The 14,517-nt window shown below is 41.5% G+C and overlaps 2 long non-coding RNA genes across 2 annotated transcripts in view; both read right to left on the bottom strand.

Annotated features, from left to right (window-relative positions):
• LOC125631458 (uncharacterized) overlaps window positions 1–14,517 on the bottom strand; it is a 52,983-nt gene that overhangs the window by 13,778 nt on the left and 24,688 nt on the right. The window lies entirely within an intron of this gene.
• The window catches only part of LOC125631457 (uncharacterized), a 30,571-nt gene continuing 22,304 nt past the window's right edge, over window positions 6,251–14,517 (bottom strand). Inside the window, exon 2 of the long non-coding RNA XR_007354947.1 lies at window positions 6,251–6,801. This is a non-coding gene — a long non-coding RNA (uncharacterized LOC125631457). The remainder of the gene's footprint in view (window positions 6,802–14,517) is intronic.

The raw sequence follows: 14,517 nt of genomic DNA, 5'->3' as shown, positions 1-14,517 counted from the left end.
AGAGAGCCATCCAGTGGACCATAAAGAAATACACAAACAAGTCAAATCTGAACAAAAATGGAAAATGTTTATGAAAATGCCATCTCTGTGTTTCTCTGTTGACTGCTGGGTATTACCTCTCAGCTACTGTTGCCCGACTCCATGGCCCGCAAGTTAATAGAGCAGATGTTGTAGAGTTGTCCTGAGGACAGATCCATAGCCCCAGTGTCTTTGGTAATATCACTATCCACACCACGAGTGCACATACTAAGTGACAGCACCCCTGCTGTAGATTCAAGGAAACAAATCACACAGCTCCTCACAAGGCAAGAGGTAACGACAGCCAATAGACTCTGAGAGCAGGCAGAGCGTTTGTGAGAGCTGCTGGAGTATAGGCAACAGATTGCAGATTAGTGCTGCCTGACGCATGTGCGGACATTGCATTCTCTGTTGATTCCAGGAACTACGTTATTACAGTAAAATAAACAAACTGGAGGGCCTGCAGATCTTAGCAACGAAAATTACCAATAGCCATGAAATACTGACATGATGAAATATTAAAACAACGAAATGTGTTTACTACCGCTTGGTGATGGCTAAAGGCAGCACATATTTTAAGAGGAGAAATTGTTTAGTGTGGCACATGGCAACATATCTTGGAGTAGTGGGATGAAATTAAGAGAGGGGGAATTTAGGCTGAATAGAAGGAGAAGCTTCCTGACAGTGAGATGCATTAGGCTTTGACGTAGTCTCCAAAGGGAAGTGGTGGAAGCCCAATTGCTTGGGCTTTTAAAATTAGAATGGACAAAGAACTAGAAAATGTGCTGTGGGGAACAATTTGGCAGGGAGATGGGCTGGCTGAGCTAACAGATCTTTTCCATTTCCAACTTACAGTGTGATGCAGTTGGATGGTATTTAGCAAGTAAAATGCAGGTTCTTACCACGGGCTTCATTGTGCCTTTGTGACAGAGCTCCATATTGGAAGTGGTGTGAAGTCTTATCACCCCAGCAGGAGCTCTGGGCACTACTCTGCCACTAGAAGGCAGGGCGTGGCCTGGAACAACTCTGCACCCAGGCAGAATGTGCCCACTATATATCCCTGTAGGGGCTGCAGCACACTCCCTCCTGCATGGCCAGTCAGCTGGACATTACACATGGGCTCAAGACCATTGACTTGCCTCCTCTCATCTCCTCCCCATTCATTTGGAGAGTATCATGTCCCAGAGCAAGGAGTCCCTGCCCTCTGGGGAACACAAGGACTGTACTTGTATCCCACCGATACATAGCTATGCAACAGGGTGCTCCTTGTGCCTTCCTTACCCTGTGTACATATTGAGCAGCAGAAAATTAGCTGTCCCCATGTCAACTGAGCACACTTACAGCTTCTGATTAGCTTTGGGGCAGGGGCCATCTTTTGCTCTATACAGTCTCTAGCGCAAAGGCACCCTGATCCTGAGTGGGGTCTCCAGGTTCTCCCATAATACAAATGCTAAATAATAACAGGGACAGTTAGTTATGCCAATCCTTGCCCATGTATCCATTATAAACACATAAATATGCAGTTATCTAGTGTAAGTGCACAGGTCAGCACTCTTTAGCCATATTACCCTCCTCCACAGACAAAAGAAGGCAAGAAAATTATGGAACTATATTTACTGGTTGTTTAATAGTATCTTTTCAAATGAACATGACAGGGATTTTAGGAGTCTGGTTCCTAATATATATTTATGTATTTATCTAATTTCTGAGGATAACTTTAGCAACATTGTTTGAGATGTTTAGGTATCTGTCATTTATTTGGTGAGAATATACAAAATGCTTGAGATTTTCAAAGCAGTATAGAGGATTTCACCACACATCTCCCATGTCTGAGAGCTTGTCTACACAGTGGGGAAATGAGCACTACAGGAGTGGGATTTCTAAAGCCGCTAACTTGGTGTGCACTGATTGGTCCATTACCATCCTGCTACTGCACACCATTGGTTCCCTATTGTTCTTTAGCATAGTATTGTCTCAAACAGCCCAGAGTCCTTTGCATGGCTTCAGAAGTGTCAGCCAGTGTTCTCACAGCACCTGTATGTCACAAATCATTTGAGGGCCTCATTCCATGGTTAGATTCACATTGTGGATGCCCTGTTGTGGTATAAAGAAAGCAGGTGTGCAATTACTATTCATTTGTGATAGTTCCCACAGAGTGTTAGGTCCTTTCCAAACATACACGAAAGGATGGTCCCTGCCCCAAAAAGCTTACAGTCTAAGTAAGGATAGACAGGCAGACAAAGGCAGGGAAGTGAAACAATAGAGGGGTTTTTCTACACAAATCAGTGAGATTCATTATAGGCATCATGAGAAGGAAATTAGGCAGTAATTTAAAGTCTAGAAGATTGGCGTTAAACTCACACGTAGTGCTGCACTAGGAATTATTTTGGGGACATTCATTCTATGGCCTGTGTTATACAGGAGGTCAGACTAGAAGTTCACATTGGTCCCTTCTAGCCTTGAAATCTATGGATCTAAGACACAGAGAAATCATCCAGCTCTTGTTATCTTCAGATCAGAAGGAAGTATGCTGACCTCCACAATTCATGAAAAGCTGCGATCTAACTGCTGTACATATCTGTGGAGGTGGCATGCCAGAAAGCACTGGGTGATATTTTTGCAAAAATGATAAAAATTATCAAAATTCTGAAGCTCTTCAAGGGCTAACCTCTTTTTCCCACTGGATCCCTCCCCCCCTATTTTGGCTGTCTGAAGCACAAGTGACCTCTAATGGAACCACATGTGCATTTGGGCTTCTTCAAAGTTGTAACCAGTTGGGAGCTGCTTCCCTACATGCGGGATGAAAGTCTCCTTGCTTGGTAATGCACTTGGGCTGGCATCTGAAATGACATTTGAAATCTGCCCATGCCTCTTCAACCTTGGTTGGGGGTTGTTGTTTTTGCGGGGGGGTTCCCCCTCCTTGTTGTCAGACAGATCATGATGACTCATATCTCCAGCTTGATCATAATGGTTATTCTGAAATGTCAGCTGTTGCTCTTTTCACACTCACATGGTTTCAGATTTAGGCTGAGGTTTCCCTAATGCATAAACAATTACTAAAATTGTGGTTTTTGACAGTCTAGGTACTGCAAAGATGCTATTCCATTGTAAAAACCTATATTTTCAAAGTTGTAATGAAAGGCTGGATCAAACTGACCTATATGTTTCTTTGTAGTTCACCCAAGAGGAAGTCTGTATATGTCTGTCAAATGTGTTTTGGCCATCAGATGTTATCTGACAGGAGAAATAGCTAACAGTGTTATCATGTAGTCCTTTACTAACTGTAAAGAGCATTATTTGAAGAATATGACTTGAATATTCCTAAAGATTATTGCTTGATTAAGAAATGTGGTCATAATTTATATGATCTTCCATATGTGATATAGTTCCCTTGTGATTCTTGTACAGACCTCTCTGCTCCAGTGATGCCCTTTAAAGTCAGCTTTTGGAGCCTTGTGGTTTCAGCAGAATAAGGATTGGTTCTCTGCCAATGGTCTTACTAAACTGGTCCGTGTTATTGCAGGTAATGAAATGATTCTTCACTCATTTACATGAGTGTGTGAATCAGGAGCCAGTAGAATAACACAAGTGGAAGCCAGCGTGAATGAGAGGAGAATGAGGCCCTAGGAATCTCATTTGTTACCTTAAAGCCAAAATAAAGCACACTTGAGAAGCAAAATATATGTAAATAGAAAACCTTGCTGGGACCAATGAAGGGGGTGAACAGGACCATGTTATTATAGATAGATAGAAATGCACTAAAAGAGTAATGCCACTCAAAGCCTGATCTGCCAGCGCAGAAAACTAAGGACTGAATACCATATAATGTATAGAATGTGCCTATCCCATTTTCTAGCCACAATAAATCCTGCAACCACACACTAAACTAAAACACTGCAAAACTGACATAAGTCAATTGACCAGAACTCAACCAACCCTCCAGTAAAAGAAATTCAGCCCTACCTCTCCACAGGGATAAACCACCCCTCAGCATACTCCTGAGTGACTAGATAAGGCTTGCCCTGAAAAACAACATGCTCAGGCCCTGTGAGATCAATGAGAGAAGCAAATTCTGGATTTGTGTGTCCTCCAGTGAGAAGACCCTGCCTCCAGATCCAACATATGAAAATCTAGGGATTATCTGTGAGAGCATCTCCTGATCTCATCTGTTGGGATAAAATAACAAGGAGAGGTGAGTGCTAGGATAACCCTGATAATAACCTACATTCTGTATCCTTGTGGCATACAGTTATCAATACTGCTAGCTTGGTCATCATTAAGAAATGAACCTGGACCTCCACTGTTAAGAGCATATTAAGCCTCTACAGCTTGAGCTAAAGGGTTACATGGCTTTTGCTGGTAGCTATAACAAACCCAGATCCTCTCCGGATCAGTCACAAAGGGAAATATGTAACACACTGAACAGTGGGTTACACAATCACAGATGATTTTTTTATTTTTTAGAAAAGGGTAAGCTTTTCACCAGGATCATCTTTCTTTGTCCCAAGGTACTTCCTTTGGATGACCTTTCTCTTCCCCATTTTCTGCTTTACATTTGCCCCCTTTTGTGTTACTGCTGAGTGAAGGGTTTGGCATCCCCTCCCCTGAACACTGCTTTTAGGTTCTCATACCACACTTAACACAGCTCTTGTCTGATCCTGTGTGTTTAACAAGACCCCACAAAAGGGTGCACCACCTGAGATATAACAGGCTTTGAGAAGGACACCCCAAACCAGGACTCAATAAACGTGCCACTTGGAAAGGAATCCGGTGAACAGAGCTGAGTCAGCTTGTTCCTATGAACAAGTGCTGCTTGTCGTTCTGTGTACTCAAAAAACGTGAAATGTCACAAAATGAAATTCTGCTTCTCACTGCTCTCTAATGTTGTGGTCACTGTTATGAACACATTGTGGATGGCCATGCAGTATATCATAAGCTCCCAATCTGTACAGGACTCAGAATTGTCTGACCTGCTGTGTGCCAGGGAAAGAAACAACACAGGTTACTTTTGGCATTCACAGAGCAGCTAAACATGGTGCACCATTGCTTTTGGGTTCAGGAAACAAGCACAGAGCGGTGGGGTTGCATCATTATGCAAGTCTGGGATGATGAGCGGCGGCTGCAGAACTTTCCGATGTGGAAAGCCACCTTCCTGGAACTGTGCGTGGAGCTCACTACAGCCCTGTGGCACAAGGACACCGAAACAAGAGCTGCCCTCTCGGGGAACAAGTGCGCGGCAATCACGGTGTGGAAGCTGGCAAGGCTACAATTCTACTGGTCGGTCGCAAATCAGTTTGGAGTTGGGAAGGTGGTACTGCATTAATGCAAGTGTGCAGGGCCATTAATTGCTTCCTGCTACAAAGGACAGTGATTCTGGGCAATGTGTGGGAAATAGTGGATGGCTTTGTGGCAATGTGATTCCCTAACTGTGGCGGGGCAATAGATAGCACACATATCTCAATTTTAGCCCAGACCATCTTGCATGGGAGTATATTAATAGAAAGTGGTACTTCTCTATAGTATGCAGGCACTTGTGGATCACCATGGGCATTTCATTGATATCAACACAGGGTGATCAGGGAAGGTGCATGATGCATGCATCTTCAGGAACACTGGCCTGTACAAAAAGCTGCAAGCAGGGACTTTCTTTTCAGACCAGAAGATTCCAGTGGGGGATGTTGAAATGATCATAGTGATCCTGGGAGACCAAGCCATGGCTGATGAAGCCTTACACAGGAAATCTGGACAACAGCAAGGAGTGCTTCAACAATAGGCTGAGCAAGTACAGAATGACTGTGGAATGTACCTTTGACAGATTAAAAGTGCACTGGCGCTGCCTTTATGGCAGGTTAGACCTAAATGAGGAAAATATTCCCATGGTCATAGCAGCCTGCTGTGCACTCCATAATAGTTGTGATGCTAAGGGTGAAACGTTTTCCCGGGGGTAGAATGTGGAGGCTGATCACCTGGCAGCTGATATTGAGCAGCCAGATACCAGGGCTATTAGAGGGGCATAATGGGGGGCTATTCGAATCAGGAAGGCTTTGAGGCACCATTTGGACAATGAGTTCCAGTAAGGTGTCTTTCTATACAGCACTCTGCCATGCTTTGTTAACTTGCAGGAAAATGTTGATGATTCCTGACCATGATTTGTACTCAGCAAATGATCAGATTGCTGCTGTGTATTAATTCCAGCAGCAACCACCATGTGTAGGACACAAATAAAGATTGGTTATCTTTCAGAGAGTTTGTTTTTATTAAATACTAATTAACAACACACACAAAAGGCTTGGTGGGAAGGGAGATAACGATGAACATCAATGTAGGCTCTTATAGCTGTGTGTAAGTCCAGCTATCATTTTGAAGCTGTCAGAAGGGATGGAATAAATGGGGTACCTAGACAGGCCAGGAAGTTGCAAGGAATATATGGGAGGAGTTTCAGGGGGGCATGGAAAGCAGTTCTGTATCGGCTGTGGTGGCGGGGAAGCATCATGAATGTCTCATGCAGCATGATTAGGGACTTCAATATCTCCATTTGCTCTTCCATCACTTTTATAATCTGCTCCTGAACCACTAAAATTCACTCTTGACTCTCCTTTCTGTCCTGCCTGTATATTTTATAATTTTCTTTTAAAGTCTCTCTCCATGCCCTGCATTCTTGTTTTTTGGCCTCTGAGGATTGGAGCACCTCTTGATTCATGTCCTCCTTACTCTTCCTTGGTTGCTTCCTTATCTGGTGGAGGCACTCTGCTGGTATGTAGGGGGTTCTCCTGAAGGCCACATCTGTAGAAGAACGAGAATCAATAAAAAGAAGCATGATTTTTAGTTCGTGCACAACATCAAATCATTATAGTAAAATGCACTTCTTTTTAAATACAAATCAGTTTCTCACTGTCCCTTGACAATCTGGGTGAACAGGGTGAGTTTGGCCCCGGGGAGGGGGATGACCCTGCGTACTTCACATTGTCCTCCTACTCAAACTCCTCATCCATGACTTTGTCCTTGGGGTTAATTCTGCTGTCTGCTGTGTCCAGCCCCACCAAAGTATCCATGGGACTCTTGGTGATGGAGGTGAGGTCGCCACCAACGAGGGCATCTAGCTCCTTATAGAAGCAGCAGGTCTTCAGCACAGCACCAGGGTGATGGTTTGATTCCCTTGCTTTCTGGTATGTCTGCCTCAGCACCTTTGTCTTTGCACAGCAAAACATGTTCCATTTGTATCCCTTATCCAACATGCCATGAGAAATCTGCCCATAGATATCGAAGATCCTACGGTTGGAGAGGATCTGGGACTGCACAGTCTCCTCTCCCCACAGTGCCAGCAGATCCAACAACTCATGTGTGCTCCAAGTGGGACAGCATTTGCTGCATGGAGCCACCATGGTCAGATGGGAAGATGCAATGTGAGCTCTCCATGCCAAGCAAACAGGAAGTAGAATTTCAAAAATTCCCAGGCCTTTAAATGGGGAGGGGTGGATACCTGTATACCTAGGTACTGGGCAATGGAGTTCGAACTGCTGACCAGAGCAGTCAGGATGAGCATTGCAGGAGACCTCCTGGAGGCCATTTACAGTGACATAACCAAGCGCAGTGTCTACACTGACACTTTGCCGCAAAAAACTCTATGCCTCTCGTCAAGGTGGTTTTATTTTGTCAGCAAAGCAGGAGATTTTTATCATTGGAAGGAGCACTGTAGTCTGTACGCTTCCACCATTTTGTCAATGAAAGCTGACTTTTGTTGACAAAACTCTGTGGTGTAGACAAGGCCTCTGTTTCTCCAAGCGGACAGCCAATCAGATACATTTCATAACCTCAGAAACAAGACAATTTAACTATTCTGCCTTTTAGAATGAAACAAGGACTAGAAAAGTATCATATCCACTATGATATGTATATGTGACTATGTTGGACAACATATTTCATATGTAACAGACATCAGTTATGGAGGGCAAAAGCATTTTTCCCAAGAGAAGCATGTTAAATTCAATATGTTTCCTTACATTGAATGGCTGAAATTTTGGTGCAAAGTGTACTGGTCTGGCAAGGAGGCAGGAACTAGGGTGGGACATGTAAAAATGAAATAGTGGAGCAAAGAGATCTAACTTTGGAGAAAAACTACTTTTCACAAGTTGGGTAACCTTAATTAAAAGCCAAAGGGCTCTGTTCTCCTCTTCCCATGCTTAACTCCATGAACCAAAGTCAATGGAAAGACTCCCAATGACTTTAATGGGCATTAGACCAGCCCTTATAGAGGGAGAGGAGAATAGCTGATTATTTTCCCTTTTTCAACAAACCCCTATATAGTAGTTAAAACTGCTTCCATTGGGCAGTCCAGCAGTATAATGGTTTGTCTCTTACATGCGGGAAATTGTTCTAAATATGCTGATCTGAAAAATATTTTTCAGACAGTGTAAGCATTTAGAGGCAGATCCTCAGCACAACTTCATTGACTTCAATGGACTGGTGCTGATTCGCACCAGCTGAGGATCTGGCCCAACCCATTAGTCATTCTCAGCCAAAATTACTATTTGATTTCAATGGACAATTTTATCTGAGAATTGCATGTAGGATCAGGCCTACAAAGCAATAAAAAAGAAGCCTTGTTAGGTATGATTATGATTAATCACTGACTTGGCTTTTCCTTTCTCTGAATCCAGGCTCACATAGACAGATTCCTGCCACATGTGCCCCATCCCTCCTGGGGATTTAACAGACAGAAGCTGAAAGAATTAGATGGAAATATCCTATCTGAGCACCTCATAATCTTTAGAGTGGTAGCCGTGTTAGTCTGTATCAGCAAAAACAACGAGGAGTCCTTGTGGCACCTTAGAGACTAACAAATTTATTTGGGCATAAGCTTTCGTGGGCTAAAACCGACTTCATCAGATGCTGATGAAAGCTTATGCCCAAATACATCTGTTAATTTCTAAGGTGCCACAAGGACTCCTCATTGTTTTTTCATAATCTTTAGTGTGCTTATCTGCATAACAGCCCTGTAAGGTAAGGGAATGTTGTTAGTCACATTTTAAAGATGGGGAGCTGGTACAGAGAGACTAAGTGACCTACACAACATCACATAAGAAGGCTGTGGCAGAATGGAGAGTTAAACCCATGTCTTCCAAATCCGAAATTAACACCCTACCCACTGGTCCATCCTTCTGCTCCTTTCTTATCACTTATTCATCCTTACAACCACTGCTATATAAATAAATCCTGAATAAGATCTTTCTTTCTCTTTTTAAAAAAAGAAAAGGAGTACTTGTGGCACCTTAGAGACTAACCAATTTATTTGAGCATGCTCAAATAAATTGGTTAGTCTCTAAGGTGCCACAAATACTCCTTTTCTTTTTGCGAATACAGACTAACACGGCTGTTACTCTGAAACCTTTCTCTTTTTGTCTCTCCTGATTAGATATTCCAGTTGGTGGGTCTACCATCATCTAGGCCATGGTATCTCAACCTAAAAGTCACAAACATGTTTCAGGGGATCATGACCACCCTGCCTTTCCATATGGTTGGCTAAATGGGAAGTGGGTCCTGAAATATTTTCTGTTGTAACTTGGGGTCATGATATAGAAAAGTTTGAGAATCACTGATCTAGTAGAATTTCACATTTTGTATATTGTTCTTTTTTTTTTTTGTATGTTTACTCTGAAGGCTTAAGTACAATTTTTTGCAATGTTTGGATAAACTTTGTCAAACAGTGTTTTGAGTTTCAGATCATTACAAAATTGCTCTGCCTTGAAATGTTAACATGTGTGTAACATTTCTTTGTATCCCTCTAGCTAAAAAATGGTTTGTGACTACTCCAGATTTTCCACATGGTTAAATCTCCTTAAAAACATGTGCAGACTGGATTAGAAGAAGAAAATAGGTTGTAATTAAGTACAGTTATTAATAATTGTATCTAATTATAATGGTTGTAGTGCGTGTATAAGTAGTTTGCCTTCTGGTGGTTCGTAGATGAGTGGTGGTTTTGTGAATACCAGCGGGGGCCTAAATGTTGGACTTATGCACCTAAAGTGGCAACCCCCTTGTGAATGGATCCCCTTGTACTTTGTGGAGTTCATGACATCTGCAGGGCAGTGGAGTCTGGTGGTAACCAGGAGCCTTGCAGAGCTCATGGGATCTGTGTTATAGAGACCCTGTGGACCTCTTACGCTCTATATTAGTCCTACATAGTTATTAAAAAAAACTTAACTCAGTTAAGGTTGCTGCTACAGGATGTAGTAGTCTAAGGAATGCTACTGTTAATAAAACCTAAGCATTTTGAGGTATCAGTAATGAAGAGCTAAGGAAAGATAGATAAATATTCACCTCCTAAACACTCAGATATGTGATCTCTTAAATAGTGGTAGCTGAGGAGGTGATGTTTTGATTCACATGTAGATCCAGTTTAGGCCAGGTTCCAAGCTGTGTTCAAATTCATAACAATGAGATTTCATGAGCTATTGCCATGAGACTTTGGCTACATTTGAACCAGAGTCATAAAACAGGATTTAGGCCAGACCCAGACACAAAACTGTAGGAACAGATCTGTTCTTGATACTCAAATCCAATGCACCAACAACCTCAGATTCAAAGGGATTTACAGACAAGGTTCCAGACATATTCATTTTGGTTCAATTTATATAGAGATTACACACACACAAATGACATTAAAATAATGCTAAAGTTGCAAAGTCAAGCATCCAAACATTAGGAAATTCCAGAATTAGGGCTGTTGATTAATTGCAGTTAACTCATGAGATTAACTCAAAAAAATTAATTGAGATTTAAAAAATGAATCACAATTAATCATAGTTTTAATCACACTGTTAAACAATAGAATACCAATTGAAATTTATTAAATATTTTGGATGCTTTTCTACATTTTCAAATATATTGATTTCAATTACAACACAGAATACACAGTGTACAGTGCTCGCTTTATATTATTATTATTATTATTATTGATTACAAATATTTGCACTGTAAAAATGATAAATAAAAAATAGTATTTTTCAATTCACCTCATACAAGTAGAGTAGTACAATCTCTTTATGTGAACATGCAATTTACAAAAGTAGATTTTTTTTTACATAACTGCACTCAAAAACAAAACAATGTAAAACTTTAGCACCTATAAGTCCACTCAGTCCTACTTCTTGTTCAGCCAATTGCTTACATTTATGGGAGATAATACTGCCTGCTTCTTATTTACAATGTCACCTGAAAGTGAGAACAAGCATTCACATGGCACTTTTATAACCAGCATTACAAGGTATTTATGTGCCAGATATGCTAAACATTCGTATACCCCTTCATGCTTTGGCCACTGTTTCAGAGGACATGCTTCCATGCTGATGACACTCATTAAAAAAATACTGTCTTAATTCAATTTGTGACTCAACTCCTTGGGTGAGAATCGTATTTCTCCTGCTCTGTTTTACCCACATTCTGCCATATATTTCATATTATAGCAGTCTCAGATGATGGCCCAGCCCATGTTGTTCAATTTAAGAACACTTTCACTGCAGATTTGACAAAACAGAAAAAAGGTACAATATGAGATTTCTAAAGATAGTTGCAACACTTGACCCACAGTTTAAGAATCTGAAGTGCCTTTCAAAATCTGAGAGGGACAAGGTGTGGAGCATGCTTTCAGAAGTCTTCAAAGAGCAACACTCCAATGTGGAAAATACAGAACCCAAACCACCAAAGAAGAAAATCAATCTTTTGTTGGTGGTATCTGACTCAGGCCTTGTCTACACTACCCGCGTAAGTTGACCTAAGTTATGCTACTCCAACTGCATGAATAACGTAGCTGGAATCAACGTAGGTTAGGTCAATTTACAGCGGTGTCTACACCATGCTGTGTCGATGGGAGATGCTTTCCCATTGACTTACCTTACTCCTCTCATTCCTGTGGAGCATCAGAGTCGACCAGAGAGTGCTCTGCAGTCGATTTATCGGGTCTTCACTTTACCCACTAAATTGACCCCTGCTGTATTGATTGCAACAGCGTCGATCCCCAGTAAGTGTAGACATGGCCTCAGATGATGAAAATGAATATGCATCGGTCCACACTGCTTTGGATCGTTATCGAGCAGAACCCATCATCACCATGGACATGTCCTCTGGAATGGTGGTTGAAGCACGAATGGATATATGAATCTTTAATGCATCTAGCATGTAAATAGCTTGCAACACCAGCTACAATAGTGCCACATTAAGGCATGTTCTCACTTGCAGGTGATACTGTGAACAAGAAGCGGGCAGAATTATCTCCTGCAAATGTAAACTTGTTTGTCTGAGTGATTGGCAGAACAAGAAGTAGGACTGAGTGGACTTGTAGGCTCTAAAGTTTTACATTGTTTTCTTTTTGAATGCAGGTTTTTTGTACATAATTCTACATTTGTAAATTCAACTTTCATAGAAAAGAGATTGCACTACACTAGTTGTATGAGGTGAATTTGAAAAATACTATTTCTTTTGTGTTTTACAGTGAAAATATTTGTAATCAAAAATAAATATAAAGTGAGCACTGTACATTCTGTATTCTGTATTGTAATTGAAATAAATATATTTGAAAATGTAGAAAACATCCAAAAATATTTAAATAAATGGTATTCTATTATTGTTTAACTGTGTGATTAATCACTATTAATTTTTTTAACATCATGATTAATTGCAATTAATTTTTAAATGCTTGACAGCCCTAGCCAGAATTAAGGTTGCCTGTGTAACCTTAATTCATTTCCCTTGTGTGAATGGATTATGATATAGACTTTAATTATATGATCACATTCTATTTTTTTCCACTGGACACGAAAATATTCAGCGTGAATGGTTAAAATTTGTCACTTTAAAAAACTGAAAACAGGATTTTACAATGGGAAGTATCAGGCAACCTTAATTAAAGGCAACACTACAGCTCCACTAGATAGATAGATAGATAGATAGATAGATAGAGTGGACTGGGCATGGTAGTGTGCACTATATCAAATACCAAGGAAGAAATGTGCAAGACAACGAGTGCATGTCTGCATAAATGTTTCTCCTTCGTTTATAACACATTTCCTTTTTCATATTATAAATTCAGTATTGACAATGTTTTGACAATGGCAATGGCTATGTTTTGTTGTTGTTTGAAGACTCGGCACACCACTTCTGAAAGGTTGCCGGTCCCTGTTGTAGACTCTATTTGCAGGCAGTTTTCGTGACTTTTGTCACCTCTTCTTTCAATATTTCGTAGTCAAAAATTCAGTCTGGTCTTTTGAAACTTACCCAGGTCTTCTCATCTTTGTCTTGGTAGTTCTCTCAACAGATTGGGTGCTATTGCACACACACGGTGCTCTATGACCCTGTCTAGCCTAGCGGAAAAGGAGCTTTAAAAAAAGTTAGTTAATTTATTTTAATTAATTGATGTTAGCACCAAGGTTGTCCTCCTTTACAAATAAGTAAACTGTTCATAATCAACCCTAGACTCTCACCCCAGCCCCTCCTCCAAAACCAAAGTGAGGTTTAACCATTGATGCTGTTACTTTCCAGGCCATTAAGCTTGCATGCATCATCTTATATTTTCTAAAGTCCAACAAGTTAATACCTTTCGGATGGCTAGGGGTGGGAAGCACAGACACCGGGCTGTGAATCTACTGGATAATAGCAAGTGCTTGGATTGAAGTAGCTTCAATCTCTACCCGCAAATCGCAATTTGTTCCTTTATATTGACACGTCTGCGGTTTGCCACCTGGCAATGGAAGCCCTGAAGCCAAGGGAGATATCCTGCAAAAAGCTCATTTCCACAGCGGTGCCTGTCTCTGTGATGACCTGATTTCTGCTGTGATCATCCTTTAGACTAGAGATCAAAGCGGGATTAATGTAATTCTTTACACTTTGCATCGCACATCACCCAACTCTGGCGAGGGGGTGGCAAATAAGGACGAAGGCAGCCTAGAGATGCTGGGGGAAATGGAACTTGGCGAGTTTTGAATTAAAGGACACTAGTAAATGCTGACAGGCATTTCCCCATCGAGTAGTTTTTAAATCCGTACCCATGTAGAGTCCTTTCCGTTTCTTATGCATCATGCTAATACCATCCTGACATGGAGCTGATCCAAACCTCACTGAACTCAGTGGGAGTCTTGCCACTGACCTCAATGGACTTTGGATCTGGCCCGTCATGCGTAAATATCCCAGGGGGCTGAGAGTAGGTAGTGGGGCTGGCGCAGTTCGGGCCAGATGGTAGGTTCCAAGTTCCATCAGAACTAAGTGTGTGTGTGTTTGTGTGTGGGAGAGAAAACATTATTAACATGATCGTTCCGATAATGACTTTTTTCTGACACATACACACACAGCTGCTGTTGCTGCCCCTGTTCAGCGATGCAAGGGCAAGGGAACTCGCGGCGGGTTTTCACACTAAAGCGTTTTAGCGGAAATCTGACTCCCCACGACCCCCAAATCCTGTTAAAGATTCACAGTGTTTCGCTTTTACATTCGCTCTGGGTGTCACAGTCT

Source organism: Caretta caretta, chromosome 2, assembly GCF_965140235.1.
Source record: "Caretta caretta isolate rCarCar2 chromosome 2, rCarCar1.hap1, whole genome shotgun sequence".
Classification (NCBI taxonomy): Eukaryota; Metazoa; Chordata; order Testudines; family Cheloniidae; genus Caretta; species Caretta caretta.
The sequence above is the reverse complement of the archived record's forward strand: the minus strand, read 5'-3'. Positions and strand labels throughout refer to the sequence as shown.